The following is a 13,742-nucleotide window of genomic DNA, read 5'->3' on the forward strand; positions in this document are numbered from 1 at the left end:
GGATGATTTTATATATTGAACAAACCTACCATATTTTAGGAAAATTGACTTGGAACTATCAACTCAGAGACACAGTAAAAATTAAAGATAATGAAAAAATATCCTCAGGGCCTTCAGGCAAGAATATTATGTCAATTACTAAGGAAAGGCAATTTATCAACATCATACTTATTGACAACAACATACAGAACAAGGCAAAAATGTCACAATATTTTCAAGAAACTCAAGCAAAGAATGTGTGATCCAAGAATTTATATCCAGTGAAGATATTCTTCAGGGACAAAGTCTGTAGAAAAGAATTTTTAACATGCAAACCACAGGTTATAGTTTACCCTTGAGCCCTTCCTGAGGAATCCACCAGAAAATGAGCTTCATCCCACCAAGGAATGATTGGAGAATCTTCAGCAAAACAACTTGTGGTAAGGAATGAATATATTGAATTGTAGGTCTAAGAAAAGCAGTTAAGTACTATTTTGTAATGACAAATTAAAAATAAACACTTAAAATGAGGGAGAAGAGAGAAGGGAAAAAGCAAACAAAGGTCTTTGATTAAATTACTTCATCATAGAAAAAGTAGGAGTCAAAGCTGAAAAACTAAATATTAGAAGCCTAGTATGGAAAAATGAGGCTAAAGGCTTTCTAAATTATTATTTTAGAGGGCATTCAAGTATTGAGCAAGAAGATTCAACAAAATGGCTGCACATGGAGTTAAACTAGGACTCAGAAAGTCTGAAAAGAAAAGACAAGTAGTTTAGTTTGAACCAACTATAGTGATAGGAATATGTATACCCCAAATAGTTTTTCTTTAATGCTGAATTTGAGAAAGCTTGGCTTCGGGAAAGAATTCGGCATGTAAAAGTTGTTATTATCACCATTAAGTACAAATCAGAGTAAGGAGATTTTTCACGATCATTTGTGGAAAAGACCCATTTCAAGCACACCAATAATTAAAGACAGACTGAAAATTTAGAATTTACATCACGTTTGTGATGAGAAACTTAAACTATGAAAGAATAACGTACTGAAAACACAACCGGAAAACTAGGATTTGACAACAGTTCTTTGGTTCAGTTCTTATCTCCTCTCACACAGAACTTACTTAGCTGTCAGAAGGCTAGATTTCTGTCTGTTTTGTTCAATAGAATATTCTCAGTTCTGTACATGATCTACACTCAATATTTGTTTAATGATAAAAATAAGAATGTTTTTTATGTCTAATTGCTGAATATTTCAAAATAGGATGTCTATGTGGCAAGACGGTGTTAAATTGGGTTGATACACATTGCTAGTAGTAATTAAATTTATATAAATTTGGAAAGAAATTTGATTAATATGAAAAACTTTAAAATACTCTTGCTAGTAATTTCACTTCTGCACTCTATCCTAAGGACAAAATTTTAAAATGCAGACAAATATTTCTACAGAGACATTTATCACTGCATTAATCATGATAGAGAAATTTTGAAAATAAAAATGTAATCTCACAATGAAAGATAGGTTAATTCAATCATGTAATAAAATTATCAGGGACTTCAATTTGTGCCAGGTACCAAGCTAGATATGAAGATAAATAAGACTCAATCCTTGACCTCAATGACTTTATAGTCTGGTGGGAAATATAGACTTGTAAACTGTCAACTGCATATGGTGATATTAAATACCACAATAATTATGAATAGGTAGCTCTGTGAACTCATTGTAAGAATGTCTAGCCTATACATTAAATATAGAAGAAGAGTCACATAAAATTTTAACAGATTAGCAGAAACTATCAAAATTTGTTGGGAGGATGTTCTAGGCTTTCTAGAGCAAAGCTGATGAGTTCACAGACTGGACACCTCATGAAGATAAAGTAAAGACCAGCAGTGGAGAATCGCCACTGTTTGCCATTTTAAGGCGTTGAGGTTTTATAGTGAAAAAGCTAAGTAGTATATTAAAAAAATTAAATGAGAGTGATTTAGTGATCCGATTAGCACAATGTAAAGATAACTTTGATGGCAGCGTAGGTGATTAACTGGAAGAAGGCAAGGCTGGGAGAAAGATCAACAAGAGGATTGTTTCCAAAATCCTCATATGCATTGATAAAAGCTTGAATTAAATTAGTGGCATGAAAAGATATGGACACACATGATAGAATTTAGGATAATATGTAAAGTGACACTAGACAAGGATGCACAACTCCAATTATACAGTCAGCAAAGAAAATTTAGGAAAATAACCACAAAAGCCAGAGGAGTTCTTGGAGACAGTTGTATCATAGAAGCCAAAGGAGAAGAACATTTCAAGATTGGGGTGGGGGGTGAGGGGGATGTAAAAACTGTATCAAATGCTACAGAGAAATTAAATCAGGTAAAGATACAAATGTGTCCACTGGATTTAGCAACAATGAAGTTTCTGATGACCTGAGTAGTAGTTTCAGAGCAATGGCAGGATGAAAATAACTTTGGGAGTACACTGAAGAATAAATGTGAGATTCATATATGAAATGATAAGAATATAGCAAAATTTGAGAACCTTGGCTTTGCTAGGGAAATGAGGGGAAACATGAAATAAGTGCCCTGATGATATGGGGGAAAAAAAGAGGTATAGGACAAGAACTTGGGTAAAACTTGGGAAAAGCGTCTTATATCCTAATGCAAGACAAGGAACAGGGATAAAGGTCAATGATTAAGCTGCAAGCAAAAAGGAAGTATGAGTTTCACTCCTATAGGGTAGCTTCTCTTTCTCAGTGACATAAATTGTGGTATATCAAGCCATGGAAGGAAATTTTATGCAGCCATTAAATGATGCTGCCCAAGACTGTTTTTCTTCCTCTTGACCAGCTTCACTCCCAATGCACCCCTACCCACTCCCTTCTTCTCCCTGACATCTTTGAAAGTAATCTTACAGCTGTAGGACTGCAGAGAAACTTACACAACTAAAATGGCGGGGGGGGGGGCTGTTAGAGAGAAATAAGGAATAACTATTCTAAATACCCATCTTGCCCCCAACTATCCCTCCCCTCTCTCTATCACATCAGCTACCCAGGCTCTTAAATGGGTAGTTCCTTAAGTTCCTTTTCCTGTTTCCTAACCCTTACAGTCTCCAGGTAGCCTAATTACCCAAGGAAAACATTCCAAACCAAATCGTCCTAATCAGGACCTCAGTAAATTCCTTACCCACCCCAACTGGTTAACTCCTATCACTATTTTCCAGTGCTTTTCCTCCAACACACTCCCAGCCCTTACAAAGCTTGCTGTCCTTCATTTGGATGGCATTGAGTTCTACTCTCTCCCCTGCTATATCAGCCCCTGAATGAAGTCATCTTTGCCTGTTTAACACTGTCTGGTTAAATAGCCTTTTCTTTGACAATGTTTTCGAAGAATCCTAGATAATGTATGCTATGAGCACAGCAATGTTTGCTTATGGATAAGTGGGATTATGAGTAAATTATTTTTCTCTTTTTTGCTCTTAAAAATTTACAAATTTTCTTCATTAGACATATGTTCCTTTTATAATCAGTTTTATAATCAGACATGAATTGATATTGTGGCAGGATAGCTCATCTCCTTCTCATTTGTAGTTAAAAAAAAAAAAAAAAAAAAAGCCAAAAAAAAAAATAGAATGAGTCCTTTTAATGCGATACAAGGACAGGAAAGGGTCAGATACTATTTTACCATAATTAATTCCAACAAGTTATACAAATATTGGCAAAGATTAACACCGGGGTATGAGATAACTTACTTTTTAAATGAAAATATTCAGGGTCCCCCTGAGAGAACAGCAAGCTGTCATCCAGAGTCCAGTTGAAACCTGTTGACTTTGCTCCTCACTTCCACCCATATCCCACATAACAAGAAAAAAGCATAGCTGTGCTGGAAACTTCAAATTTTCTATTTCTAAAGAGCATGTTGGGGAGAACTTCCAGGCAAGGAGTTGGGACAGGAGTGAGAGGACATTAATGGAAGAGACAAGGCAAGAAGATGGCAAGAATTAAATAGATCTCAGCATTGGGAAAGGAGAGTAGAAGTGTTTTTGTCGAGTAGGAAAAATAATCTCTCTCTAGCAACATGTTGAGAGATTAAGAAAATTATACTCTCTCCCCAATGAAATACAGAGGGAATACAGAGAAAAGATGTTAATTTATTATTATTATATTCTATTTGTTACCTACAGGAAGATTCAGGAAGAAATTGTATCCAAGAAATAGGAGCAATTTGCTAGGTAGAAAAATGACCAGATGCAATGCAATTCTGACACTAGCTACTCAGAGTTAGGCCACACTCCACAGGTGAAGGGCACAGTCCTACACAAGACTGCCCTCACTTCAGACACCAGCCACCAGTTCAAAGATTCCCAGAGCCACTGTCCTGAAAACGAACCAAAAGCAAATTCAAATGAAAGTAAATTTAGCCCTTGAAGCAGATCCTACATGACTGTAGTTTAAATGCTCAATGCAATTCATTTGCTTGCTTAGTCATATGCTGCCAATATAACCAATGCACAATAACCAGGTCAGGGCACACAACACACTCAAGGGTGGAGAATTCAAAGTCTTTAAAATCCATCAGTCAAAGAGCCGCTAGACTGCAGGCGGTATCTTTAGCGGAGTGGGCTCAGGAGCCAGCTCAAACATGGCATTTAGTAGAGGATCCAAAGCCAGTGGTAGGAGGCTCTGGTCACAGTATCATAGTGATAATGGCAGCAAGTTTCTTCACAGAACAGCACAGGCACTGAAGTCAGGAGTCAGAGTGACCCGACATCAATCTGCATCAAACTGACCTCAATGAAGTGGCATCTACACTGGTTTTTTCAATAAGAGGTGCCCATCTGGCTAGCAGCACACCAGTAAATATCATTTCTTCACACAAGTATAGGGTTATTTCTTATTACAAAAACAAGGTTTCTCAATATGTTTACATTCTATTTGTGGTCAATATGTTTACAATATTCTGGGGAGCCAAGATCACTAATATTTCAATACACAACAGTCACCCTCACTTCTGATCAACTGCTGACAAATTCAGGGGTTCCCCTCTCCCCTCAGGCTCTATAATTCACTAAAATGATGCAGAAATCAGGAAAGATTACAGTTTTATTATAGCAAAAAGGATAGAGCCACTAAAAGAAGAGAGAGACCCATAGAGCAAGGTCTGGGAAATGGAAATGCACAGTTTCCAGGTTCTCTCCCCATGGAGTCAGTATGCCACCCACCTGGCATATTGATACATATTACCAACCAGGGATGCTCACATGAGCTTTGTTATCCAGAGTTTTTATTGGGATTTTGATACACAGTAATGACTGATCTAACCAATGTCCTCTTGGTTGAACTCATCCTCCAGCTCCACTCCCTTCCTGCAGGTGTCAGGCTGTTATCACGTGGCTCAAAGCCCCAAATCTGTAATCGCATGATTGGCCTTACACATGTGGCCCAACCCCTACCCTAAGACTATCAGTGTTGCCAGGTCCATTCACATAACCTGTCATGCATGGTGGGGTGGGGAGGGGCGCCCTCGCACAATGAATAACAAAGGCACTCCTATCTCTCTGCTCCTGAAATTCCAGGAGTTACCCGCACTCCTACCCCTTCCAAGAGCTAGGATAAAGAGACCAGACATCTTTTCGGAGTACAAATTCCTTAATGTACATCAGAGAACAAGAATGCTATTAAAAATTATGAAGTGCTTTCCAACATTAAAACTTCCATAGAGGGTCAAAATAAAAATAGAAACTATGCCAAAAGTAATTTATAATTTAGAAGACCAAACTGATGAATTCTTTCTGAATATAAAACAAAAGACTAAGAGATGAGAATTAGTAGAAAAAGCTGCCTGGAGTTCCGATCCAAAAACCTCAATGTGTACATAATAGGAAATCCAAAGGAAAATGTGAAAGAAGTAGAAGAAATCATCACGATAATAATAGAAGGCATTTTCCTTGAGGTGAATAGAATCAACATCTCAGACAGTCAGAAGCTAAAAGCCTGAAAGAAATCTGAAAAGAAGATTCACTGTTAAAAAAAAAAATCTGATAAATATTCTTAAATTCAGTAATAGAGCAAATATTCTATAAGATTTCAGGGGGAGTAAAGAAATTACCTACAAAAGAGAGAGAATTAAAATATTATCTCCAAAACCATATAGAAAATAGTATTAAAATATCTGTTATTGAGAGACAAAGATTATAATACAAGAATTTTATACTCAAATAAGGACCACTGAAGTATGAGAAACAATTAATTGAATTATTAAATGGGAAAGAATCAGAATATATAGGACTCAAATTTTCATTAAGAAAAAGAAATTGAGAGATTTTCAGGAAAACAATAAAAATAAATCAGAATAATCTAAAAATGGAAAATACATAAAGAACTAGGATAAGAAAGAAATCATTAAAAAGTTATGTGAAAATGATTGGTAGTATTAAAGATATGTTGATAAATAAAATTATTTTAAATCATAAAATAGAAGAAGTATGCTATAAAATAATGGTAATAATCTGAAAAGGAATTCCAATTATATAAAGGAATCTTAGGACATGAAAACTGAAGGTGGGGAGTAAAAACACATGAAAAATGCCATCAAATTCAGAGGAGTGAAAATATATATTAGAAAAAAAATGAGTTAAATTGTGTGGTTTTTTTTTAATTGAAGAGCAACCAGTTATAAAATAAAAAGAGGTTGCAGAATTTTGAATCCTCCAGAGGAAGAATCAACAACAAAGTATTACTTATTTATTGCTGCATAAAAATTACCTCAAAATTCATTAGCTGAAAACACCAAACATATTATCTCACACTTTTATAGGTTACAAATACAGGAGTGGTTTCATTTGGTGGTTCTATCCTGGGATCTCTGAGTTTGCAGTCAAGTTGTCAACCAGGGCTGCAACCATATGTGACTGCAAAATCCATTTCCAAGCCCAATCACAGAGTTGTTGGCAGGAATTGATTCCTTGCTGGCCATTGGCTGCATACCACACTCCCTTGCCATTGGCTGACTGAATGTTCTCAATGAATGATGAGAGAGAGCCAGAACCAGAGAGAAAGTGCCCAACCTAACATCAGAGGTGATACATCAACACTTCTGGCATTTTCTGATGGCAACACAGACTGATCCTGGTGACACACACAAGGGGAACACACAAGTGTATAAATATAAGGAGGCAGAGATCATTGGGGCCATCTTAGTGGTTGACTACCACAAAAACTCAGTTATTACTGTAACAATAGGAAATAAGTAAAAGGAAGCAACAGTAAACATAAGACATAGGATGGTAAACATGTAAGTAACCACAACAAAAGTAAACAATAAATTTTCCAGTGAATAGACAAAGACCTTCACATGGATTATTTAAAAAATCCAGCTATGTTCTGCTTACAAGAGAAACTGAAACTGAAACGACACAGATAAGTCGCAATGAGAGAATGAAAGGATAGACCTATAACACCAGGCATGTGCTAAGCAAACAAACACACAAAAAAGGAGGTATGGAAATGTTAACATTAGGTCATTAGGCAAGGTTGAATTTAAAGCAAGGAATATTAAAAGAGATAATAAGGAAAATTTTATACTGAAAAAAGGTTTACTCCTCAAAGAAGATAATGATAATATGCATCTGAATACATGGAATCACATATATAAAGGAAAACCTGTCAGAGAAGTACAGAAAATATTGGATAAGCCAGGATCATAGTGAGAGATATTGAAGCACCTCTCCCAATATAATACTAGAAATTGATAACAAATTAGAGTAATATTTAACAACTTGGAAATTTTAAAACACTCATCAGAATGTAAAGTGAACTGAAATTATAAACAAAAGAACTCTTAGGTATTATGGCTGAAATAATATTTGCTAGAAAAATTGTAGTCTTAAAACACTACATTAGAACCTGAAGTAAGGAAGGGAAGGAGGGAATGAATTAATTAAACATTCAGCATAATAGTGGATATAAAAAATCCCGGGGATAAAACAAATAGAAAAGAAACCAAAAGAAAAGTAGAATTATAAACTCTATGAAGATAGGGGCCTACTTCTCTGTCATATTGATTATAGTATCCACAGCAACTAGAATTATGCCAGGAACCAATTAAGTATTTAGGAAAAATGTTTACTGAATGAATGAAAGTAATTAATATTCAGAAACACAGAAATTAATGGTTAGTGGAATAATAATTACCTTAAAATAAAATCAACCAGAAACCAATAAAATAGACATTCTTCCTGTCGATGAAAGAAGGAGGGAAGGAGGGAGAGACAGAGAGTTCAAATAGCAACATTATAAATAAGAAATGAAAAATAAAATAGAAATAAACACAAAATCTCAATAGCTTTTTTAAGAACCTATTACGTAAAACATTAAAATCACGTACATAAAAATAAAGATTAATGTGTCTGAAGTGTCTTAATGAAACACTGATATAGAATCATTAGGAGTGCTTGTAAAAATGTAGGTTTCTGTATCTCATTGGGCTTGTGGTGGAGCTCAGGATTCAATACGGTTTGATCAATTTGGACTTAGGTACTAAAAGGCAAGGGAGAAACAGAGAGGAGGGAACAATAGTATACTGTGAAGATGCCCAGTTTCAGAGGAGTCAACAACAAAAGGCCAAAGATTTGTCAAAAAGAGGAAAGGAAGATCCACAAATTGCCTATAAGCATAAGGAAAGGTGCTCAACATCATTAGTCATTAGGGAAATACAAATTGCAACCAAAGTGCAATTGTGCTACACACCAATCTGTGAATGAGGTTAAAATTAGAGACTGCTAAAACCAAGTATTGATGGAAGATATAAAGCAATCAGAATGCTCAGACATTACTGGTGAGAGTGTAAATTCTCACAACTACTTTAGAAAACTGGCAGTATCTACTAAAGCAAAACAGGCTTGTTATATAACTCAAAAATTCTAATTCTAGGGATGTACCTAAGAGGAACAAGTACATATGACCATGAAAAAAACATAGACAAGACTATTAAAAAGCTTTATTCAAAATAGTCATAAAACTGGATAAGCCATCCAGAGAGAAATGTGGTATATTCATACAATTGAAAACTACATAGCAATTTAAAAAAAAAGGAATGAACTACTGTGCGTGTAACATGGATCATCTCACAGACATAATGGCGAGCATAGGAAGTCAGATACAAGACACAAGGGTAATTATATGCAGTTCAAATACAAGCAAAGCTAATCTATGTTTAGTTTTAGTTAGAGATTGGAGTATTAGGGGTTATTGTTTTGGAAAGCAAAGGAAGGACTCTTCTGTAGTAAAATGCGCTATATTTTAATCTGAGTGTAAAATTCAGTGACCTGTACGATTAATGATTTATGAACATTGCTGTATTATGATATATCACAATGAAAAAAATTGCAAACAAATACTCTGCCATCCATGGATTAAAATACGCTAACTACAAATTTCCTGTTAATGCTTGTATTCAGCTATTTCCTTCATAATGCCAAAAGTCGCTTCTATGTACACTTCACGAACACTTTGTCAGTTTCTCCTCTTTCTCCACAGTTAAGTGTAAAAAAATCTACTTATTAATTATCTGCCATTCTGCTATTCCCTTACCCAGCTGTTTTCTCCAGGAACTTCTTTCCAATTCTGAACAGCCTAAGGAGTACTTACAGTTTGAATAGACTGAATAAATTTGCCTAAACTAAGGCATCACTTTGAAGTTCAAAAATCCATTTGACCAACCAAGCATTTCGGTGTCAACCAAAGAATGTGATTTAAATTACAGCAGAAATGGCAATCAAATTCATAGTAAAGCAATGTGATGGAGAAAAAATGAATCTAATAATATTGTTTTCTTGGTTTTTCCAGCAGTGCCAGATTAAAGTGCTCTGCAATACCTTCATTACACAGATACTCCCACTCATCAAGGAGTCAAGGAAACCAAGAACGTTCGTACAGTCTTTTCTTATAAATGACAGTGTTGTGTGCCTTTTGCTTTTACTTAATTGAAGACAAATATATAGAAATTAGAAATAGACTCATGCCATTCAAGAAGCCTTCCAAAAATCCAAAAAATGTAACAAATTTGTAGAATAACTTAAATTTTAAGCCAAGATTAAAAGCAGGAGCACTGGGGTTAATAAACAAGTTCAAATCCCCATGCCACCACTTCTTAACTTCATGACCACTGGAAAATTACTTTAACTCTTGATGATATACTTTTCTTATCTGTAAAACTGGATAATAATAGCACCAATCTCATAGAATTATTGTGACAATTAAATGAATACATATATGACATTTAGGATTTTGCATGGCACATGGTAATTTTTAAATAAATGTTTAATTGTTCGTATTACTAGATGATCTTACAAGGTAATTCACTATTATATAGGATAATTTTCTCAAAACTAGATTTGGTTAGCCAATGAACTGTTGAGTAGACTTTGTTTTTAAAGTTTTACCTTGTAGAAATGCACAGTGATGCTACTATAGTAGTGTCCTCAGTTTTTTGTCAGACCAGCAGCATCTGCAGCATCTGGGAATTTGTTATAAATACAAATTCGTGAGCCATACCCCAGACCTACTGAGGCAGCTGTCTCAGAGTGGGGCTCAGCAATCTGTTTTAACCAGTCTTTCTGATAATTTTGATCCAAGACCACTGCAAAAAAGTAAGGCAGCTTTGTGAAGGAGGCAGCCTTCACAGAGAGGCAACTTTTGGTATGCTTGGTGACAGAACCAGGTAAAATACTAAGCATTGAGCCTCTTGTGACTTCTTAATGACTTATAAATAAATCAAATTAAAATGGATTATTTTCAGTTTACAATATAATTGACATATGATATTAAGCCAGTGATGAAAAATAGGGGAAACATAGAAGTCTATAGGCAAATAAAATAAGGTAGGTCTGTTTGGCACTAAGGTTTTTGTTCCCAGCAATTTAAAAGTTAAATCTATTTACAAAATGAAGTGTGAATCCTCATATCTCCTATATTTAAGATGTTTTGTTTTGTTTTGTTTTGTTTAAAAAAAGGAAATGCTATATCAGGAATTATACCTCTATAGGACTTATCCAAGCCATTTATGGTCTAGGCCAAACTCACTTAGGAGCAGCCTCATTTGATATCACAGCTGTGCAAAGTACTTGCTGAGAACTAGAAATCACTTGTGCATAATTTGCTTTATCTCTTCATTTAGCTTTGTAAATGTGCTTTACTTTATTTTTAAATGGCATCATGTCACTTTTTCAGTTGGAGAGTTGATAGTGATTGACAAAGCATTAAATGAGAAAGACCTAGCTAGAGTCTAAGTTATCATACACAGCAACATCTCCAAGGCTTTAAAAATGAATAAAAAGAAGTAAAGGCCATGAGTCTGTTTCACAGATGAGATTAAACGGATCAAAAATTTCAGCAGCTGTGGCAGTGAGCATGAAAGTCAAGAAGTGATTCATTGTACATTTCAGTCTTTAACTGTGTCATTCATCAGAAAGCCCTCTCATGACCAGCATTGGTGCTCACACGTTTTACAGGACAAAACTCACATCTTCACCATTAATTCAACCTTAGATTTATTTCATTATTTATTTGCTCATACCTAACTTAGGGCCATGCTAGCAAAAGAAGTTTCTTCCAGAAATTAAAAGCAGGAGATGGATGAGTAGGTAGAGAAAGACGAAGGGAAAAGGGAAGAGGCAAAGAGAATGGAAATCCCTGATGTCAACCATCCTTAATTAATATTCTAGAATTCTAGAGAGTGATTAAATTATTTCATGTACATGTGATGGACTCTTCTTTCCATAAACTAATGGAATTACTAGTTTATGCATTTTCTACCTGTCCAATGAAGCTGTGCAGAGAAACTGAGCATAGTACAATGGAAAGTGGGATATTCAAGAAAGATTTGGGTATCAATTTGATAAGCAGGAGATCAAGATAAATACTATTTATCACCAAATTGCCTCCCTCAGGTAGTATTTCAGGGACATCTAATTGTGTTTCTATGGGACTGCAAAAAGTTGTTTAAGTGGTTGTTACTTTCTTTTTATTATAATATATTTAACAACTTCTTTATAATGACTACTTTATTTGCATAGGGAATGAGGTATCCCACAAGCTTTTAACTAGCGTTTTATTGCAAGAAGCACTGAGGTTAGTGGTTTATCAAAGGTGAATTTTGTCAATAGTTAACTGATAATAGATCATGGCTTTAAACACATTTGCACTGCATTAAAATATTTCTCCTAGGATTTTGAAGTTCTTTTGTCATGCTAGTGAGTATATCATGCTAACCATAAGTAGATCCCAATTCTAAAATCTAGTCCTTGAAAATAAAATTTTCTAACTCTAATTGTCACATATAAATCAAAATGGCTTGCTTTAATTAACAACTCATCACAAAACATTATTTAGATATTAACTCTCACAAGAAAGTAATTTATACTTAAAGGAAAACCACTCACAGCCTTTCATTTTAAAATAGACCATTTTAATTAACTAAGACTTTCAGTAACATACCAAAGAACTTAAAAATAGGTCTTTCAATTTTTAAATATGAGGTAATCTTAAATGTCAAGAACAATTCCTTGTGAAACCCAAGCTCCTTCAGAAAATTTCAGTATTTAAAAATAATTCCATGGTAGTTAACACTTTCATTCCCAAGAAGCTATTTTGCCTCTTAACATTGCTGATTATGCCACACTTTTTTTTATTTAAAAAATTAAATCTCTGTTTTGTTGTATGAAATATAATTTTAAGAAAAAAAATGAATTTGATTTAAACTTGCCCAAATGAGATTCTATAAATGCAAAGTAAAAGTAGTTGAGTAAGAGGCATTCTAATGAGATAATTAGCAATAGATAATTTTCTGAATATTCTCTTTTAAATAACAATAATCTGCAATCAGAAACACCTTAACAGAGAGTGATGTCATCAACATGGTGATGTAAGACATCCCCTGGAAAAGTCTCCCCTCTGAATCAACTAATAAAAGGACAAATGCCACTTGCTTGAAACTCTGGAGGATGACCAAGACTAGAGAAGGACTCCACAAATGCTGAATTGAAGAAAAGGAAAAATAGTCTCCAAGATTAGGTAGGAGATTTTTGTTGCAGTCCTGCCAGTTTGGACCCCTCCGTACCTCACTCCTCTGTGTGCAATATGGTAGATGCATGGAAGCAGCACAGCCCAGGTCCCTCCTGCCACAGATACAGACCATAGAGCCGCTCACAGCAGCAGTTAGAACCCCATGCACATCCAGACACAGGGACCTAAGTCCTCAGAGATCCAGGGCAGAACACAAGTGGCCAAGGTGTGGTGCATATAAAAGTGCCCCTAGGGGAAAAAAGAGAGAGAAAGAGAAAGAGAGAGAGAGAGAGAGGGAGAGAGAGAAAGACTGTGGCAGAAATGATGGTAACAGGTATGCACACTCAATCCAGTCTCTGCTAGACCATCTAAATACAAAAGGCACCTTTCTGGATTGACCCCATCTGGCTCCCTGGGGTGGTATGCCCCAATAGGGAAGAAAACAGAGAGAGAAAACCTTCATGGAAAATAAAGGGGGTATGGGGACTGCTGTAACACAGGATGGGTACCAGAACTGAAAAGTATAAGGAAAAGGAGGTACTGAACAAGGGAGACAATTCAAACAAATCACGAGAACAGGAAAGAAAATTCTGCACAAAAACAAATAGAACAAATCATAATTCCCAGAGAAGGAAGAGAGAAAAGGAAGCTTTCTCCTAGAGGAGAAACAATTGTATGAAAATTCACTCTTAAAAAATTTTACTGCTGC

The sequence above is a fragment of the Choloepus didactylus genome, chromosome 7, assembly GCF_015220235.1.
Source record: "Choloepus didactylus isolate mChoDid1 chromosome 7, mChoDid1.pri, whole genome shotgun sequence".
In the NCBI taxonomy this organism is placed as follows: Eukaryota; Metazoa; Chordata; class Mammalia; order Pilosa; family Megalonychidae; genus Choloepus; species Choloepus didactylus.